At 44.5% G+C, this 19,408-nt stretch overlaps 1 protein-coding gene and 1 pseudogene across 1 annotated transcript in view; both read left to right on the top strand.

Moving 5' to 3' along the window:
* Window positions 1-19,408, top strand: part of SMYD3 (SET and MYND domain containing 3) — a 436,856-nt gene that overhangs the window by 237,964 nt on the left and 179,484 nt on the right. The gene's annotated exons all lie outside the window — the stretch shown is intronic.
* LOC130481267 (U6 spliceosomal RNA) lies at window positions 12,093-12,193 on the top strand (annotated as a pseudogene).

Below are 19,408 nucleotides of genomic sequence, written 5' to 3'. Positions count from 1 at the left end.
AGTGAAATCATTTCCCTGATTAATCAGCTTAAAACGGGGAAGGCTCCAGGACCCAACGGCCTCCCCCATGAACTATTTAAAGAAAATCTAACATGGTGGGCTTCCCCCCTTGCTACTCTTTTCACTCTTATTGATGCAACAGGGAGGATGCCCGAAGCTTGGACTAGGGCTATAATAGCCCCTATCTACAAAAAAGGTGATCCACACTGATAGTCAGTTATCACCCAATTAGCCTTCTGTCCTGCATTGGCAAACTTTATGCAAGACACCTTTTAGATAAGACTGGCAAGAATGGCTTCAAGTCTAAACCTTTTTGATCTTTCACTTTGGATCCTAACTCAAGTGACACCCTTCTAGGAGCATTGAGAAGCAGCACTAGGGAATAAGTTTGGATTAAGTCTAGATGTCTGCTATTGTGAATGAGTTCCCCCAGAGACCCCTATATTTGTACATCCCAAAAGACCCTCTGACTTGGCTGCCAGAAGCCTGGGTAAAATAATCCAGTTTTGATGTAAAGGTAGGGGCCCCTGAACAAGCAGGAATTTCCCCTGGACACTCTCACATGGGAGTAGTCCAGCTGCTGGAATGCTCCAAAGAACACATTAATTAAAGGCCTCTTTGTTCTCAACCTCCCTCACACCCAGGAGTAATCGTCTCAGGTTTATTGGACAATAACCTAAGGCTATAGAAACTTCTTCACTATGCAGTCTATCCCAGTAATTCAATCCTGAATCGAGGGAAATTTCATCAAGCTGCCACCAGCCCGAGTGAGCAATTCCAGTAACCACACCACTCCGGTATCTCGACCACTCCACCTGAGCTAACTTGCTGTACCCTGCTTTCTGCCATTTGTGTGTCCACCCAGATGTGACCTTCCTGCACCCCATCCTTCCACACCCCAAAACAGGGCATCTCAAGCCCCTCCAACTTTGCAGTTCATTCTGGCTTATTTCCTGAACCTTTGTCCTCTGTGCTTTGTCCTCTTTTGGTTCTTGGATCTTTATTCCTCACTTGGGTCCCCAACTTCATAGTTGGTTTCAATTTTGGATTTTTCCTTCACACCAGAAACTCTTTGGCCTAAACTAGCGTTTCTTCCTCCTGTCCCAGACAACAGACTCTTCTCTTCAGGGTAAAGCAATGTATGTTTTTCCTTTCACACTTTACTTCCACATCGGCTCCCCATTCTCCCACAATCGAGGGTAGCATTGCTAGGACTATATTTAAAGTTCCAGTGTCCCCCACACTGCTTCAGGGCATGCCTCAGATCAGTAGGATTCCCAGTGAAGTGTAGCATATAATTCCTTGAGTAAAATAGGTCCTTGAAGGAATGATGGTTTCCTGCACTGGATATGCTGCAGGTGGCATGCTTTAGATGAGCCTGCCCTTTGGAGATGTCTTTCTCAGCAAATATCGCATAAGACAGAAAGGAGCTTAAAGAATATTGGCTTTAGTGTGGTAGCTTTGGAAATCAACTTCTTGGGGACTCTTACAGAGCAATTACATTTTTATTTTTATTTTTGCGGTATATGAACTAATATTTGGTAAGTAAATTTACCAGCCTTCATTGGCACAGATCAAATCGAGGCATGGATATAATCCAGTGAGTCTATTTTGATGACCACAGGAGATGCCGATTTTGGATTCATCCTATGCTTTCAAGGTCTACAGTATCTTTCTTGTGGGATTAAAAACCTGGCCTTTCATCCTGTTCTTTTATCTTGACTGTAAACTTTCTGGTTAGCAAAAGCTGGGGTTTCTCCTGAACAATATGCATAAGAGTAAAGCAAAGACATGGACTGAGAGTGAACTTTACAGACAAGATTTTTGAGCTCCCTGGTGATGTCAAATCAAATCAAATCAAAAACCTTTAATGACATATAATATCAGGCCAGTACAAAATACCAATTAAAATATCAAACATCAGATATATACACAAATTAGGTACAACAATTTACTCCCAGTTCCCTTTTCTGCGAATCATTAGAGCGTTATTAAGGAATTTGGCAACCTCCTCAGTTATGCCTGGAGAAGTATCTTTCAATATATATTGTTGTTTAGCTTGATCAGACAGGCCCACCAGGTTTGTAAAGACGTGTAAGCTCCTGACACTTCGAACCAGAAATCACCACAGAGTCATATAGAATCCAAGCAGATGGCTTTTACTGGTCAAAAAGGCAATACAGTGCATACAGGGAACTATGGCAGCTATGAGAGTCTTACTAGCCGAACGATAATATAAGGCAGTAAATGGCGGGAGATTATACAACATCAGCATACACAGACAGAGGCAACTTTCCCAGGAGCAGTATTCCCAGGCCTTGGTATGTGTGGTCGGCCTTGAGGCTAGACAGTACAGTACCGACACAGAAACAATACTGAAACCGAGATAGCAGCCTGACATCCTGCTCCCCTTAAGGCCCCCTCCCAGTCGGTTAGGGGGATGGTCTGTCCGGGTAGGCAGTGTGAAAGGCATCAATTAGTTTGGGGGCGGAGACATCTCGTGCACGAACCCACTTGTCGTAGGCAGGGGGGAAGTGCTTCCAACGGACCAAGTACTGCAGGTTGCCATGGTGAACACGGGAGTCAAGGATTTTGGAGACTTCGAAGTGCTCTTCCCCCCCCACCATAATGGGCTGTTCGGGGGGCGGATCGGGATGCCATTGTGGAGAGGCCGTATGGGGTTTCAGGAGGCTAATGTGGAAAACGGGATGCACACGCCTCAGAGTTTTCGGGAGAGCTAATTCCACCGTGACAGGATTTATGACCCGTGTGATTGGGAAAGGGCCAATGAATTTAGCATTGAGTTTAAGGCACGGACGGGTGGAACGTAAGTTTTTGGTGGAAAGATAGACTAATTTACCCACTCGCAGTTCGCCCCCGGGGGAACGATGCTTATCAGCTTGTGCTTTGTATTTGCGCTTGGCTCGGTCGAGATTGCTAACGAGCCAAGGCCAAGTGGTACGGAGGGTGTGTGCCCAGGAAGCAACGTCAGGATCTCCCTCCCCCTCCACATTATTTTTGGGCGTAACAGGACCGAAGTCCTGTCCATACACTGCATAGAATGGGCTAAAACCTGTAGATTGATGTACAGCATTATTGTAGGCATATTCTGCAAAAGGTAACAGTTCTACCCAGTTATCTTGGTGGTAGTTTACATAACAGCGTAAATAACATTCAAGGACAGCATTTACACGTTCAGTTTGACCATCGGTTTGAGGATGGTATGCAGTAGACAATCCCTGTTCAACCCCCACCAACTTGAGGAATGCTTTCCAAAACTTGGAAACAAAGCCACTGCCGCGGTCACAGATTATTTTACGCGGAAACGAATGTAATTTGAAGATATGTGTAACGAAGAGGCGGGCCATTTTTTGAGCAGAGGGGATCCCTGCGCATGGAACTAAATGGATTTGCTTGGAAAACAAATCAGTAACAACCCATAACACAGTTTTTCCCCCGCTGAGAGGGAGATCAGTCATAAAATCCATAGCAATCACTTCCCATGGTTTGGTGGGTGTTTCTAGAGGTTGCAGTAGCCCCGGGGGTTTGCCTTGTGACCGCTTCACTGTGGCGCAAACAGGGCAGCTGCGAATAAAAGAGTCAACGTCGGAACGCATTCCCCCCCACCAAAATTGTCTGCGCAATAAGTGGAGAGTTTTTAGGAATCCAAAGTGTCCAGCTGTTTTTACTCCATGAGCTAAGTGTAAGACTTCTTTTCGAAGTGCCTTGGGTACATACAATTTAGAGTCTTTGTACCATGAGCCTCCTTGTTCTATTACCCCAGGGGGTAGGGTGTGAGTGGAGCGTTCAGAGAGGCAGTGGTTCCGAAGGGTATTTAAAAAGGATTCGGAGACGGGAACCTTGGCGGGAACCCCCCCCCCCGGCTATAGTAGTCTGAGGACCCGCTATGGGGGTAGTGCTTACGTGCGGTGGTGCGCAGATTGTAGGCGGTAGGGCAGCCGGTGGGGTTGGAGGAGTGGAACCGTCGGTTCGTTGTTGTTGCGAGGGCGGTTGGGTAGCCGCTCGGGTTGGAGATGCTGGAGAACTGGATTTGGGGTGCTGTTGCTGAGATCGGGTTTGTACGGCCAGTACAGGAAGGGTTCCCCTTTGCGTAGGGGTGAACAGAGAGTCAGTTGGCCTCTCGAGTTTTACCGGGTATTGTGGCAACCGGGAGAGGGCATCTGCGAGTACGTTTTGTTTCCCAGGAACATGTTTTAGGACGAAACGAAACTGAGCGAAGAATTCAGCCCAACGTTGTTGTTTTGCTGATAGTTTGTGGGACCCCGTGAGGGCAGCTAGATTCTTGTGATCGGTCCAAACCTCGAAGGGGATATTGGACCCCTCTAAGAATTGTCTCCATAGAGTCAGGGCTTGGTGAACGGCCGCTGCCTCTTTTTCCCAAATGGGCCAGTTCAATTGTGCGTGCGCAAATTTTCTCGAAAAGTAAGCGCACGGGTGAAGGAGGCCATCCGGACCTTTTTGGAGGAGGGCCCCTCCCATAGCTACATCGGAGGCATCGACTTGCACAATAAACATTTGGTTTGGGTCCGGGTGCTGTAGTATGGGTTCGGATGTGAAAAGGCGTTTGAGAGCCACAAACGCGGCTTGGCATTGATCAGTCCACAGGATTTTTGCGGAGGGTAAGGTAGCTGTGTTTGCTTTCCCTTTGGTTTTTAGTAGATCAGTAATGGGTAGGGCCACTTGGGCGAAGTTAGGAATGAATCCTCGATAAAAGTTTGCAAATCCCAAAAACTGTTGCACTTGCTTGCGGTTGGTGGGAGGAGTCCAATCGAGAACGGCTTGGACTTTGACAGGGTCCATGCGAAGACCTTGGTGGGAGATTATGTATCCTAAAAATGTGAGCTGGCTTTGATGAAACTCGCATTTAGCCAGTTTTGCAAAGAGTTGGTGGTCGCGCAGGCGCTGCAGAACTTCTCGGACTAGAGTTACATGCTCTTCCATGGTTTTTGAATAAATGAGAATGTCGTCTAAGTAAACCACCACCCCGCGATACAGCAAGTCATGAAGGATTTCGTTGATGAGTTGCATAAAGACCCCCGGGGCCCCTTTCAATCCGAACGGCATCACGAGGAATTCATACATACCGAAACAGCTAGAGAAGGCAGTGAGGTGCTCATCTCCTTCGCGGATGCGGACTCGGTAGTAGGCTTCCACCAAGTCCAACTTGGAGAATACCCGGCCCTCCTGTAACTGTCCCAAAATATCAGATATTAATGGGATAGGATAGGCGTTGGTTTGGGTAACCGCATTGAGTTTTCTGAAGTCAATGCATAAACGAAGGTCGCCCTCTTTTTTCCGGACAAAAAACGCGGGGGCCGAGTTTGGGGCATTCGATGGGCGAATGAACCCTCTGGCGAGGTTTTTGTCAAGGAAGTCCCGGAGAACGGTGCGCTCGGAAGCGCTCATAGGGTAAATCTTACTTTTGGTTAAGGTGCAGTCCTTGACCACCTCAATTGTACAGTCGGAGGCCCGGTGGGGGGGTAAGGTATCACATTCTTTAAGGTCGAAGACATCCGCAAAGTCTCGATACACATTAGGTAGGACTGGAAGTGCTGGGACATCGGAGGCCAGTGCTGGTACGGGCGGATATAATAGTGCAAAGTTCTGTCGGTGCTGATTGCACATGGGGCTGACGAAGGAGATAGTGTTTGTTTCCCAGTTAATACTGGGACTATGTCCTTTAATCCAGTTAATACCCAAGACCACTTCAAAACGGATAGGGGCTATAGTGAAGTCTATTTGCTCCCAGTGGGAGCCAATTCCCATTGCTACCCCTACGGTGCGGTGATCAACTGGACCCCCCTGGAAATGGCTCCCGTCCATTTGGGCAAATTGGACGGGGGCGGGTAGAGCCTCAGATTCGGCTCTGAGTGCAGCAAACGTGGCTTCGCTTATGAGAGTGCGACAGCAACCGGAGTCGATTAGTGCTTTGACGGGTAGTTGTGGGCCACCGTTAGTGTGTTGTAAAACTGCATCTACGTAGACGGTGGAGTCCACTTCTTTGATTTTGGTAGGAGCATTCGGTTTAACAGGAGGATCCTGAGAGGTCTGTGGAGACGCTCCATTCACCACAGACCGGAGCCGTTTTTTGATAAGTCGAGGGGAGATTCCAGGTTTAAGGCTAGAGAATTCCAAGGATTTTCCTCATCCGAAGAGGGAAAGTTGTCCCCCAATGGGGCACTTGTAATCCGAGACCCGGCGGGGTCGTTGGTAGTAGGCAGGGAGGCTGGGTCTCCGGCATGGAGTGCAGAGGGTGTGGGTCTTCCCGGAGCTGCGCTGCGGGTGGCCGCGGTGCCTCTGCGTGGTGGACAACCTCTGGCGCGGGTCGTCGTGCTGGGACGAAATAACTCATGGCGGTGCGGGCAAACAGCTGCAAAGTGGCCCATTTCTCCGCAAGTAAGACAGGCACCCCTCTGAAATCGGACTTCACGTTCCTGGGGCGGACGTGGAGGATTTCGTGGGACGGGCGGTGGTGCCTTGGATTGCGGTTTTTGGGTGCCTTTTTCCTTGTGCTTTTGACGGACTAGGGAAATAAAGCGTCGGCGGCTTTCCACTTCCTCGGCCAATAGAATCCAGTCTTCAAGGGTATCGGGATCGCCCCGCATATATGACCAGTTCAGAACGTCAGGGTGCAAGGCTTCCCTGAAATGATGAATTAGAGTGGTTTCGGGCCAGCCTACAATTTTGCTTGCCAGTCGTTGAAATTCATCGGCAAACTCTCGAACTGTGGCAGAGCCTTGTTTGAGTTGTAAGAGTTCCGTTTTGGCTCTTTCCCCCAGGAAGGGGTCTTCAAACCTCCTTCTTAGAGCAGTCATGAAGTTGTTGAGGGAACGAATAGCTCGAGAGCGGGTGTCAAACTGGAGGACCATCCAGTCAGCTGCTTTACCTGTCAGAAGGGAAGCTACATAACGCACCCGGCTATCTTCCGTGGGGAAAAGTTGTCCTTGTTCTCGCATATAACTGTCCACTTGATGCAAGAAACAAGGCAAAGTCTCGAGAGATCCGTCGTACGTAGTCCTCAATTTGAGTTGCTTCCAAGGGCCGGGCGCAGGTTGGCCCGGTTGCACGGGTGGTCCGGGCGGAGGAACAACAGGAGCTCCAGGAGGCAAGGGTGGAGCAGGCACATTAGCGGGTGGTTGGGGTGGCAGTATGGGTACCCCCTGGCCCGGTATCGGAACGGGCTGTCTCTGGGCTATCAGGGTTTGTTGTAATTGCCTGTTCTCCTGAAGCATACGTTCCATTAGTTCCTGGAGTTGATCAACACGGTCGGAGAGCTCCCGATTCTGGGCTCGTAAGAGGTGAACCTCCTCACTTGGGCCACCAGTAAGATGAGGTTTACTGGTCCGGAAGCTTGTGGCCCATTGAGAGCTATCCCCATATAGATCCTCGTCTTCAGACTCTCCTGAGTCTCGACGTCTGTCAGCCAAACGGCGTGCGCGTTGGGTCGCGCGCGACGGGACAAACGCCGGGGAAAAAGACAGACCTGATAGCCCTTGTACATTGTCTTTGGGGCGCGTGTCCCTGTTCGCCCGATCCCTAGCTCTTGCTGCAGCCGCCCTGGCTGCTTCAGCAGCTTCTCTCTCTTTTGCGACCTTAGCCGCTTCGGCGGCTTTCTGATCCGCAAGAACTTTGGCATTCTCAAGTCTTAGGGCAGCCTCCGCCGTAATGCGCGGCAAAAGTTCCGTCTCCAGGAGTGAGAGTATGGGGTCGGGTTCCCCGCCCAGCAGAGGTTGTACTCGAACCGCCAGTGCGGGTGCCTCGGCTCCAAAGGTCGAGGTCAAAACTTGAGCCAAGGTGGCTACCGGGGTGTCCTTTGTACATTCCACAAGGAGAAGAGCGGTGCTAATAGCGACTCGCTTGGCCTCAGCCTGACAACTGGCTGCATCCGGGATCAGGGAAAAACCCTCCGGCGGGGCTCCCGCCATGGTAGAACTAGAGGAAAGAGTTTCTCGAGAAATAAGATTATCCAAAAGTCCAGTTAGTACTTGTAAATCCTCAGTTGCCAACCGGGCATCGTCCAGTAATTGATCCAAGTCTTGAAGATCTAAACGAGTATCAGTAGCCTCCGATGTCAACATCCAGAGAGTCCCTTTAAGAGATTGCCACTGTTCCTGTACCAGTCCCCTCAAGCGGCAAACCTCTAGGGTAGTCCTGAAGAGTTCAGCGACTATGTCCTGTAACAGGGTGGGATCCTTCCGAGAGGAATCCAGGATAATAGGTCACTCGGAGAGCTTCTCAGCTCCCATCCAAGCGGCAGGCGAACCCTCCTGGGCTCCAGCCTGCCTAGTAGTACAATAAAGAAGGAAATGGATAGCTGCCATAATGTAAGCTCCTGACCCTTCAAACCAGAAATCACCACAGAGTCATATAGAATCCAAGCAGATGGCTTTTACTGGTCAAAAAGGCAATACAGTGCATACAGGGAACTATGGCAGCTATGAGAGTCTTACTAGCCGAACGATAATATAAGGCAGTAAATGGCGGGAGATTATACAACATCAGCATACACAGACAGAGGCAACTTTCCCAGGAGCAGTATTCCCAGGCCTTGGTATGTGTGGTCGGCCTTGAGGCTAGACAGTACAGTACCGACACAGAAACAATACTGAAACCGAGATAGCAGCCTGACATCACGGGGTCAATATATTTAAGCCGTATATCTGTATAGAATGGACAGTGGAAAAGGATGTGCCAAATTGATTCAAGACCCAATTTTTTTCTCTATATAAGTTAACCAATTGGAAGATCTAGATTCCAAAAGCATTTGGTAAATGAGACTGTTAGTATTGGTGTTGTAATGGATTCGTAGCCAGTACTTAAAGGTCTGTAGCCAAGCCCTAATCTCCACTAGATCCTGACCCAATTCTAGCCATAAAGCTGCATATGTAACACAATATGGCATTCTCAGTATTTTCCCAAAAAATTCAGCTTGGAGACATTCAAGGGAGCGATCAAATGTGCCAATCCATATTGGAATGCCATATAATAATTGAGCAACTGTTTTGGCATTGAAAACTTTCAAAGCCGCAGGGATAAACTGATTGCCTTTAGTGTAAAAGAATCGGGTAATGGCTTGCATACTATTCTTGGCTAATTTAGCTGCTGACTTCCTCTGAATTGTCCAATTAGCGTTGTATTGAAAACGGACACCAAGATATTCAAAGTATTTAATCTGCTCTATCTTCATTCCCTTGAGCACCCACTAGAATTTTGGTTTTTTCATAATTTAATTGAAGCCTATTAGAAGTAAAATAATCAAGGCATCGATTCAGGAGACGCTGGTGATGTGTGAGCTACAGATGGGGCTGATCTGTAGCCAGTGGCATTAATGTCCAAGAAATTCTTTCAGAGCTGTTGATAGGTCTCTTTAATGAAGTTCAGATTTTGGTAGGAGGCTGGTGAGGCCAAGTTAGCTATTCAGATTGTTCAGCCAGTCACTTCTTTGCCACTAGTCTCAGTAGATGGCAATTAGGGTTGTGCAAAACAAACGAACAAAAAAATTTGGTAAATTTCAGGTTCGGATTTATTTGGCCCAAATTGTTTTGGTAAACCTGAAATAAACCAAATACTTATACAGGTGAATATGGGTATTCAGCTTATTTCTGGGTTTACTGGAAAAATTCGGGCCTGTTATAGTCTATGGAAAACTCTTTCCAAAGCTCCTGTGGGGGCATTTTTGGAGGTAGAGTTCACAAATTTTCAGGGTAGCTTGAAGGGACTCTCCTTGCATGAACCCCAAAGTTTGGTGAAGATTGGGTCGGGGGTCCAATGTTATGGGGTCCCAAAGGGGCTGCCCCCATTCCCCATAGGAAAACATTGCAAAGTTCACACAAGAAGACACCAAATTGCCAAAAAAAACACACCCTTCTCTCTAAATTCAACAATGAGAATGATGATGACAGCAACAAAGCAGTGCCCCCCAAACAATCAAATCACCCCCTCCTTTCAGGTGAAAGCCAGCAAGATCTGAAGCAGAGAAAACCATTTTCGCACCATTTCCTATGGGATTTTTGCTGGGAAGATTGTAGATACGCATCTCCATACTATTGCAATATTATTTAAAGAAAAGGGTGATGAAATCTTCACATGAAAGGGCAGCATGATCTAGACACTGCCTTGGAATTACATATTTCTTCATGGGAATCCACTGATGTTGCTTTCGTCTGTTCACTATGTGGACATTTATGGTTTGATTATTGAATCAGTTGATACTGGGATGTATTTAATTATGTCTTCCACCATATAACAGTACATGTAGTTGTTTCTGAGCATCTTTTCCGACTGTATTTGTTATCCGGTCGAGTGATTTTTGTATGTTTGAGCATGTCATCAGTAAAACTGCTCATAGTTAACCATTTATTGGATGTTGTTTTTTGGTACAGTATCTTTTTAGTTACATATGCTGGGGTTTTTTCCAGCTCAGTACTTGTTGAAGATGACTTCCTCTTCATCTCAGTTTGATTTGGGAATGAGAATACACAGGAAGAGCTTTTTTCTGATACAAATTTTCCATTTGTTGTGTATGTATATGTGTGTTGTAGGTGATAATCTTGTTCTGTCTTGTAGGGCTAGTGTCGAGCAACCTCTGTCCGTTAACTGGTCATGCATGCTAGCTGATGTCTGCAGCTATTCATGAGAATCACCACTGATGTTTGTTTCAATCCCCTAGAGGATAAAGGTTCAGAAGGGAAACCTGTATTCAGTGTTTGAGAAAATGGCCTTACATAATATTGTGAGAGACATGGCTCTAGTCTATGAAAGCCTATTCCAGAATAAAATTACATTAGTCTTTAAATCACCAGAATGCACTGGTATTTATTTGCTATCTTGTGACTGTAAGGCCAAGGAAACATTTGAACATTGATTCCCTGCATCCACATGCAGAATTCTAGCCACTCTGCCATACTGTTTATGTCAAGTAAGTGCCAGAGCTGTGCCAGGAGAGGCAGTGCCTTGGCAAGTATATCAGATGAGCAGACTTGGTTGGGAAATTCAGCACGGAATATACAAGCTGTCCAGACAGGATGGCAGAGTTTCATAATGTTGGCAAAATTGCTTTTGATCATATGCAGATTCATCATATCTCTGTGGTGATGGATATAATTTACAGATTATTTGGACAACTGTGTTGGCTAAGGGTAGCCTCAACATGTTAGATTTGCCATGCAATGTAATGTACATACATACAGTGAAATTTTATTAAGAGTTTCAAAGTATTCGAAACATCTTATGCCAGTTCTTTAGTACTGGCTATGTGATACTTGCATTGCTAACGAGATGTACAGATGTTCCAAACCTACCATGTCAAAAAAGGGGTCATTTTACCAGTGAATTGTGCCAGTTTATTTGCTTTTATTGATGAGTGCGGGTAAGCATATCCCTCATTGGGTCACAAATGTTTCTGACAAGGTCTTGGTATCAGGAACTAAATCAATACTCACTTATTCATTCCTTATAATTAATCTTATTGGATCCAAATTCCAGAGTTTTCTCCTATTTCATGCCTCTCTTCATTCTTCTGTCTGGTGCCTTAGAGGGGTTACTATTGATCCTCATGTGAGAAGAGTCTTGTATTGTTATTGAAGGTGTTGAAATGTGACAGATGATGTCAATAATGCAAATCACTGTTAACATAGTAGAGATAAAATGCCACACAAATGTTGTCTCTTGTGCATAAATGCACTTTATATACCATGTTGTTTTCATACTAATATTTAGATATGAAACATGGGCTGTAAAATGCATGTAGATGAATAGTATACTGGTCTCATTTTCTAAATATTAGTAGGCGAGATACAGAGCACTCAGGATTTTCCTATCATCCCTAGTTGTTGGCATCCATTTCTATAAGCAGATTGTGCTACTTCCATTTTTTCTCTTGCAAGCCTTCTTTTGACTCATCGTGATGATGCTCTTCTGTGTTTCTTCTCCAGTAAATACGTTTGTCAGACAAAGTAAATACGTTTGACAGACAAACAATTCATTATTTTGAGTAATTTTCATTTGGTTTAGTTTACTGTCTTCTGTCAAATATAATTTTCAAATCAAAATAAATTTTATATAAAATAATAGTGCTCGCTCTGGCAGCACATATACTAAAATTGGAACGATACAGAGAAGATTAGCATGGCCCCTGTGTACACCCTTGGCTTTAACAGTGCTCCTAATTATCAATGGTCTGCCTTTTGTATGTATTTCTATTTATATCCCTCCTGCCATATCAAAAGAAGCTCTCTTTTCTAATTGGTCAGATTTATACTGTCTACTTGAAGGACTTTTCACAAAATCCCCTAGAGCTTTTTTATTATTATTATTATTATTATTATTATTATTATTATTATTATTATTATTATTATTATTATTATTTAATAACATGGAGTGGTGGGTGCCTCTTTTGGCTAACCTGTTTACCCGAGTAAATTCTACTGGTGTGATCCCCCCGAATGGTGTTCCAGCATAATTGTTCCAATTTATAAAGCTGGAGATAAGGATAACCCTAAGAATTTTCAACCTATTAGTTTGTTGTCAGTACTTGGTAAGACCAATGCAGCTTTTTTGTTGAATAGACTTCAGTCTTGGATGGCCAACTACAAGATTATTGGCCCAGAACAGGTGGGATTTCGTAAGGGATATAGCATACTTGATCACTGCCATGTGAATTCCACTTGATCAGTAAGTATGCCATCCCAAGGAAGGGCTATTTATATGCAGCTTTTATAGATCTTTCCTATGCATTTGACTCCATATCTAGAACCCGGCTATGGGCTAAACTGAAGTCCACCACAATTAATGGGAGATTGTTGTGGTTAATTAAAAACCTTTATACTGCTTCTACAGCCCAAGTGCAGTGTAATAGGAAGGGTCATTTAACTGCTCCTTTTCCCGTTGTCTGGGGGGTTAGACAGGGGTGCCTTTTAGCACCACCCCTTTTTAATTTGTATCTGTCTGATTTGTCAGCCTTTTTTATTGTCCCTTCTTTCCATACACCTAAATTACTAGATACTTCAGTCCCTCTTTTACTTTATGCACTCAGTTTTACTCTCCCGAACCCCGGTTGGTCTTCTTCAGGCTCTGAAAAGGTTCCATACTTATTGTTTGCGTGAGGAATTATCTATAAATTTTACTAAAACTAAAATTATTAAGTTTGCTCCTCGCTCTTCCACCAAACGGGAAACATGGATAATTAATGGGCAGAAGATTTCCCAGGTTTCCTCGTTTAGGTATTTGGGTGTCCTATTTCATTCCACCTTGTCCTGGAAATGTCATAAACTATTGGCCACTCAGAAGTCTATGGCTACTCTGAAGGCAATTTGCGATTTTTTCTCTTTCTAATGAGGCACAGTCCAGCAGCTATTAGAGTCTTTAACTCAATAGTGATGTCACAACTTTTGTACGGTGCCCCTGTATGGATTTCTGCTGTAGACAATTTATTTATGGAATTGAGTGCAGTCCTCATTCCTTCGAGCAATTGGAGGGCTCCCCAGGTGCATTTCATCATCAGTCCTTCATTATGAATTTGGTCTTAGCTCAATAGAAGCTTGTGCCTGGGTACGTGCCTTTAATTATTGGTTTCATCTCTTTTTGAGACCCTGGAGGATAGCTTAGGAAGCTTAACCCTCAAGGACTCTTATAAGGCTCCCTGGCTCCATCATTTTGAACAAACTATCACTTGTAAATTTGAAGGTAGAAGACCTTTACTCTTTTTCTATAGATCAATGTAAAAAACATGTGGCCAAATTGATCTATGCTGGAGAGTTACACTCATTTTGATGCTCAGAGGACATATGCTCCACTTGCTCTGGGCCTATCTCAGGGTAATCTTCCTTCCTATATGGATTCTCTGGTTAGTCCAAAGTTATGTAGAATCTTTATGCATTCAAGATTTAATTGCCTTTTTTCAATGGTTTTGCTGGGCCGTATGCAAAAGACCGGCCTTTTTCAGACCGGCTGTGTCCCTGCCCTCTTCAGTCAGTGGACTCCTTGGTACATATCCTTTTGCATTGTCCTTACATATACCAACTTAGGCTAAAATGGATTATATCATGTTTTAACAAATGGTCTACATCTTCTCGAGCAACTTGGGAGCAAATGGTTCAGTTCTTCTAACAGCGCATTCCTGACTTCTGAGGACAAAAGTCCTCAGGAGGCCAGGAAGGGGCTGTGCCAGTGGTGGGGTCCCCCACACTTTTGCTGATACTGCCTTTCCATAGAGCTTTGGATGTCTTCTGTCACCAACTTTTCTCCAAGGCATTTTTGGATATTTGATAGATGCACTGCTGATCTGTATTGTTTTTTGGTTCTTGTAGGTTATCCGGGCTGTGTAACCGTGGTCTTGGAATTTTCTTTCCTGACGTTTCGCCAGCAACTGTGGCAGGCATCTTCAGAGTAGTAACACTGAAGGACAGTGTCTCTCAGTGTCAAGGGTGTAGGAAGAGTAATATATAGTCAGAAAGGGGTTGGGTTTGAGCTGAGTATTGTCCTGCAAAAGTATTGTCCTGTAAGTATCAAGATAATGTGCTAATGAGGGTATGGTATGTTAATATGGAACCATTGTATCCTGAAGTGATCTGTTAATGTGTGTAATCCAAAGCTAATCTGTATGGCTATTGTTGAATGTTGTCTTTGTCTGGAGGTTTTTCAGGGCAGGAAGCCAAGCCTTATTCATTCTTAAACTCTCCTCTTTTCTGTTAAAGTTGTGCTGATGTTTATGAATTTCAATGGCTTCTCTGTGCAATCTGACAAAATAGTTGGTAGAATTGTCCAGTCTTTCAGTGTCTTGGAATAAGACCCTGTGTCCTGTTTGTGTCAGTCCATGTTCAGCCACTGCTGATTTCTCAGGTTGGCCAAGTCTGCAGTATCTTTCATGTTCTTTTATCCTTGTTTGTATGCTGCGTTTTGTGGTCCCGATGTAAACTTCTCCACAGCTGCAAGGTATACGATATACTCCTGCAGAGGTGAGGGGGTCTCTTTTGTCTTTTGCTGATCGTAGCATTTGTTGTATTTTCTTGGTGGGTTTAAAAGACAAAAGAGACCCCCTCACCTCTGCAGGAGTATATCGTATACCTTGCAGCTGTGGAGAAGTTTACATCGGGACCACAAAACGCAGCATACAAACAAGGATAAAAGAACATGAAAGATACTGCAGACTTGGCCAACCTGAGAAATCAGCAGTGGCTGAACATGGACTGACACAAACAGGACACAGGGTCTTATTCCAAGACACTGAAAGACTGGACAATTCTACCAACTATTTTGTCAGATTGCACAGAGAAGCCATTGAAATTCATAAACATCAGCACAACTTTAACAGAAAAGAGGAGAGTTTAAGAATGAATAAGGCTTGGCTTCCTGCCCTGAAAAACCTCCAGACAAAGACAACATTCAACAATAGCCATACAGATTAGCTTTGGATTACACACATTAACAGATCACTTCAGTGGTTCTTGTAGGTTATCCGGGCTGTGTAACCGTGGTCTTGGAATTTTCTTTCCTGACGTTTCGCCAGCAACTGTGGCAGGCATCTTCAGAGTAGTAACACTGAAGGACAGTGTCTCTCAGTGTCAAGGATGTAGGAAGAGTAATATATAGTCAGAAAGGGGTTGGGTTTGAGCTGAGTATTGTCCTGCAAAAGTATTGTCCTGTAAGTATCAAGATAATGTGCTAATGAGGGTATGGTATGTTAATATGGAACCATTGTATCCTGAAGTGATCTGTTAATGTGTGTAATCCAAAGCTAATCTGTATGGCTATTGTTGAATGCTGTCTTTGTCTGGAGGTTTTTCAGGGCAGGAAGCCAAGCCTTATTCATTCTTAAACTCTCCTCTTTTCTGTTAAAGTTGTGCTGATGTTTATGAATTTCAATGGCTTCTCTGTGCAATCTGACAAAATAGTTGGTAGAATTGTCCAGTCTTTCAGTGTCTTGGAATAAGACCCTGTGTCCTGTTTGTGTCAGTCCATGTTCAGCCACTGCTGATTTCTCAGGTTGGCCAAGTCTGCAGTATCTTTCATGTTCTTTTATCCTTGTTTGTATGCTGCGTTTTGTGGTCCCGATGTAAACTTCTCCACAGCTGCAAGGTATACGATATACTCCTGCAGAGGTGAGGGGGTCTCTTTTGTCTTTTGCTGATCGTAGCATTTGTTGTATTTTCTTGGTGGGTTTAAACACTGTTTGTAGGTTATGTTTTTTCAAAAGTTTCTCCATCCTATCAGTGACTCCTTTAATAAATGGCAAGAATACCTTTCCTATGGGAGACTGTTTTTCTTGAGTTTTCTGATTTTTGTTTGGTTTAATGGCCCTTCTGATTTCATTCTTGGAGTAGCCGTTTGCTAGCAGTGCGTGATTTAGATGATTAGTTTCTTCCTTGAGAAACTGTGGTTCACAGATCCGTCTTGCACGGTCCATTAATGTTTTGATTATTCCTCTTTTCTGTCGGGGGTGGTGGTTGGAGTTTTTGTGTAAGTAGCGATCTGTGTGAGTTGGTTTCCGGTAGACCTTGTGACCTAACTGAAGGTTTGATTTACGGATGACAAGGGTATCAAGAAATGGGAGTTTACCCTCAATTTCCTTTTCCATGGTAAACTGAATGTTTGGATGGATATTATTAAGATGGTTTAGAAAGTCCATTAATTTTTCTTCACCATGGCTCCAAATGGTAAATGTATCATCTACAAACCTGAACCAGACTGTAGGTTTGTAAGGTGCTGATTCTAATGCTGTCTTTTCAAAATATTCCATGTAAAAGTTTGCTATTACTGGACTGAGTGGACTTCCCATAGCTACTCCATCAATCTGTTCATAAAATTCTTGATCCCATAGGAAATAACTTGTTGTCAAACAATGGTGAAATAAGGCTGTTATATCTTCTGGAAAAATCTGGTTAATCAATGAGATTGTGTCTTTTACTGGAACCTTGGTAAAGAGGGATACAACATCAAAACTGATTAATATATCCTTTGGATTGAGTCTTAACGGACTGATTTTGTTGATGAAGTGAGTTGAATCTTTGATGTAAGAAGTGGTTTTTCCAATGTGGTCCTGTAGGAGGGTGGTCAAATATTTAGCTAATTCATATGTTGGATATTTAGCTAATTCATAAATATTTAGCTAATTCATATAAGATCACTTCAGGATACAATGGTTCCATATTAACATACCATACCCTCATTAGCACATTATCTTGATACTTACAGGACAATACTTTTGCAGGACAATACTCAGCTCAAACCCAACCCCTTTCTGACTATATATTACTCTTCCTACACCCTTGACACTGAGAGACACTGTCCTTCAGTGTTACTACTCTGAAGATGCCTGCCACAGTTGCTGGCGAAACGTCAGGAAAGAAAATTCCAAGACCACGGTTACACAGCCCGGATAACCTACAAGAACCAATGAACTCTGACCGTGAAAGCCTTCGACAATATTTTGTATTGTTTTTGTTTTAGCTCAGTTGTTTTAATTTCTAGTATTAATTAATTGGTGGTTAAATTCTTTTGTGAGTTGTTTAGCACCCATTGGACTCGAAAGGACTCGAAAAGATGCTGGGAGTTCTGATTTGGAGCTGTCAGCAATTTTTGAAATGCTGTTCTCTGGCATTTGGAGGCCCAGTTTGGATTGGGACCACAGTACATGGGGAGAGAGGGCTTAAGTCTTCCCCTTATGCTTTTTTTTAGTCTGAAATGATGCCAGGGAGTCACTGTTTGGTCCTTTGTGGAAACTTATATGTACTATATCTAAGTTTCCCCAACAGATCAAATAGCAGCTCCCTGGAGCCCTTTCAGGCCTAGTGAACAGTTGGGAGGGGGAGGCTTCTCCTGGTGCACCACAACCCCAATCTGAATGGGGTCGACTCATGGCTGACAATAACGCTTCAAAAATCACTGAGAGCTCCAAACACAGAACTCCCAGAACACCTCTAGTTTGATGGGACCCAGGATGGATATGGAAATGGTACAATGGCTCTCAGAAACCACTTTTCTTCCCTCTTTCGGGGTATACCTAAAGAATTATGCTTGGAGAGTGCTGATCAACATTTTTAGAACAGAGTATAATGATACACACAGCTCAATTTCCCCTAATTTTGTATAACATCTGTGCAGGGAGAGATAATCCAGAGTTCTGGAAACAAACTTCATGCATATGTTTGTGATATCCATCTTTATGTCCTATCTGGAAAAAACAGCAACAACACCTTGTAAACCAGCATTTAGAGTGACTGGTCATATGGAAGAGAGTAATGTGTTCAATTCAGACAGAATGGTAAGGGAAAAAGGCTCTTACACAAGCGCAGTAGCTATGACGAGTAGGTTATAAATCCTCTAGCTCAGTGATGGCAAACCTTTTAGAGACCAAGTGCCCAAACTGCAACCCAAAACCCACTTATTTATTGCAAAGTGCCAACACGGCAATTCCACAGGTTAATTACATGCTGGGTAAGTGGGTGTTCCTCTTTTAGTAGGAAATTTCACTGAAAGGTGGGAGGCGCTGTAAAGCCTGCGCTGTGGCCCAAGAGCTCTGCTCCCCTCCAGCTATGCCACACTGTGAGCTATGCTATCCTCCAACCTGGCTCCTCTCCAACCCCACCACGGGAATCGCCTTCACCACAGACTCAACAGGCTGTCGTCCGTGCCGCATCCTCACGCCGCATGTGAGCCGCCCAGCATGTGAGCCGCCCTGCTGCATGTGACAGGGGTGGGAGGAAGCGCTCCCATTGGGCTGCTGGGCAGAGGGGCGGGTGATGTGAGAAATGCTTTCAGGCGCGCGTGGAGAGGGGGAGGGGAGCAGCCCGGCCCCACAGCCCTCTGGCTTTCTAGTAACGAACTCAGGCGAACTCTGTGCTGGGGCGACGGCTCGCTTGCCCACAGAGAGGGCTCTGAGTGCCCCCTCTGGCACACGTGCCATAGGTTCGCCACCACTGCTCTAGCTTGATCAGACTTACATTCTTGGACCAGCATCCAATCCTGGAAAGCAAGGGTTTAAGGAGATCCATGACTGGATCTTCCCGGCATCTTTTACAGTCCAATTTCAGTTGTGCATGCTTCAGTCAGGGGCCAAAGAGGGAAAGGAATAAAGGGGGGTTCTTCACTCTTTTACAGTCCTGTAATTGTATAGCCTTGTATTGTTACAGTCTTTTAAACAGACTATATGAACAGGTTAATAACCGTACGTGTGTGTGTGTTAAAGTAGTTAAGCCATAGGGGTGTGGAAAGGTTAAACCTACTTAAAATACAAACTGGAAGAGAGATGAGAGCTATGGCAGTATGGGATTTGTCTTTGTGGAAGTTCCCTAAGGTACAGAATGTTTAGAAAAATGGGCAAAATATTCCTATCTTATCAGACATCTTTTGGGTGCTGTTCGAGCATTTTTTTGTATGTGATGCTGGGAGT

This window comes from Euleptes europaea, chromosome 7 (genome assembly GCF_029931775.1).
Source record: "Euleptes europaea isolate rEulEur1 chromosome 7, rEulEur1.hap1, whole genome shotgun sequence".
Taxonomy (NCBI): Eukaryota; Metazoa; Chordata; class Lepidosauria; order Squamata; family Sphaerodactylidae; genus Euleptes; species Euleptes europaea.
The sequence above is the reverse complement of the archived record's forward strand: the minus strand, read 5'-3'. Positions and strand labels throughout refer to the sequence as shown.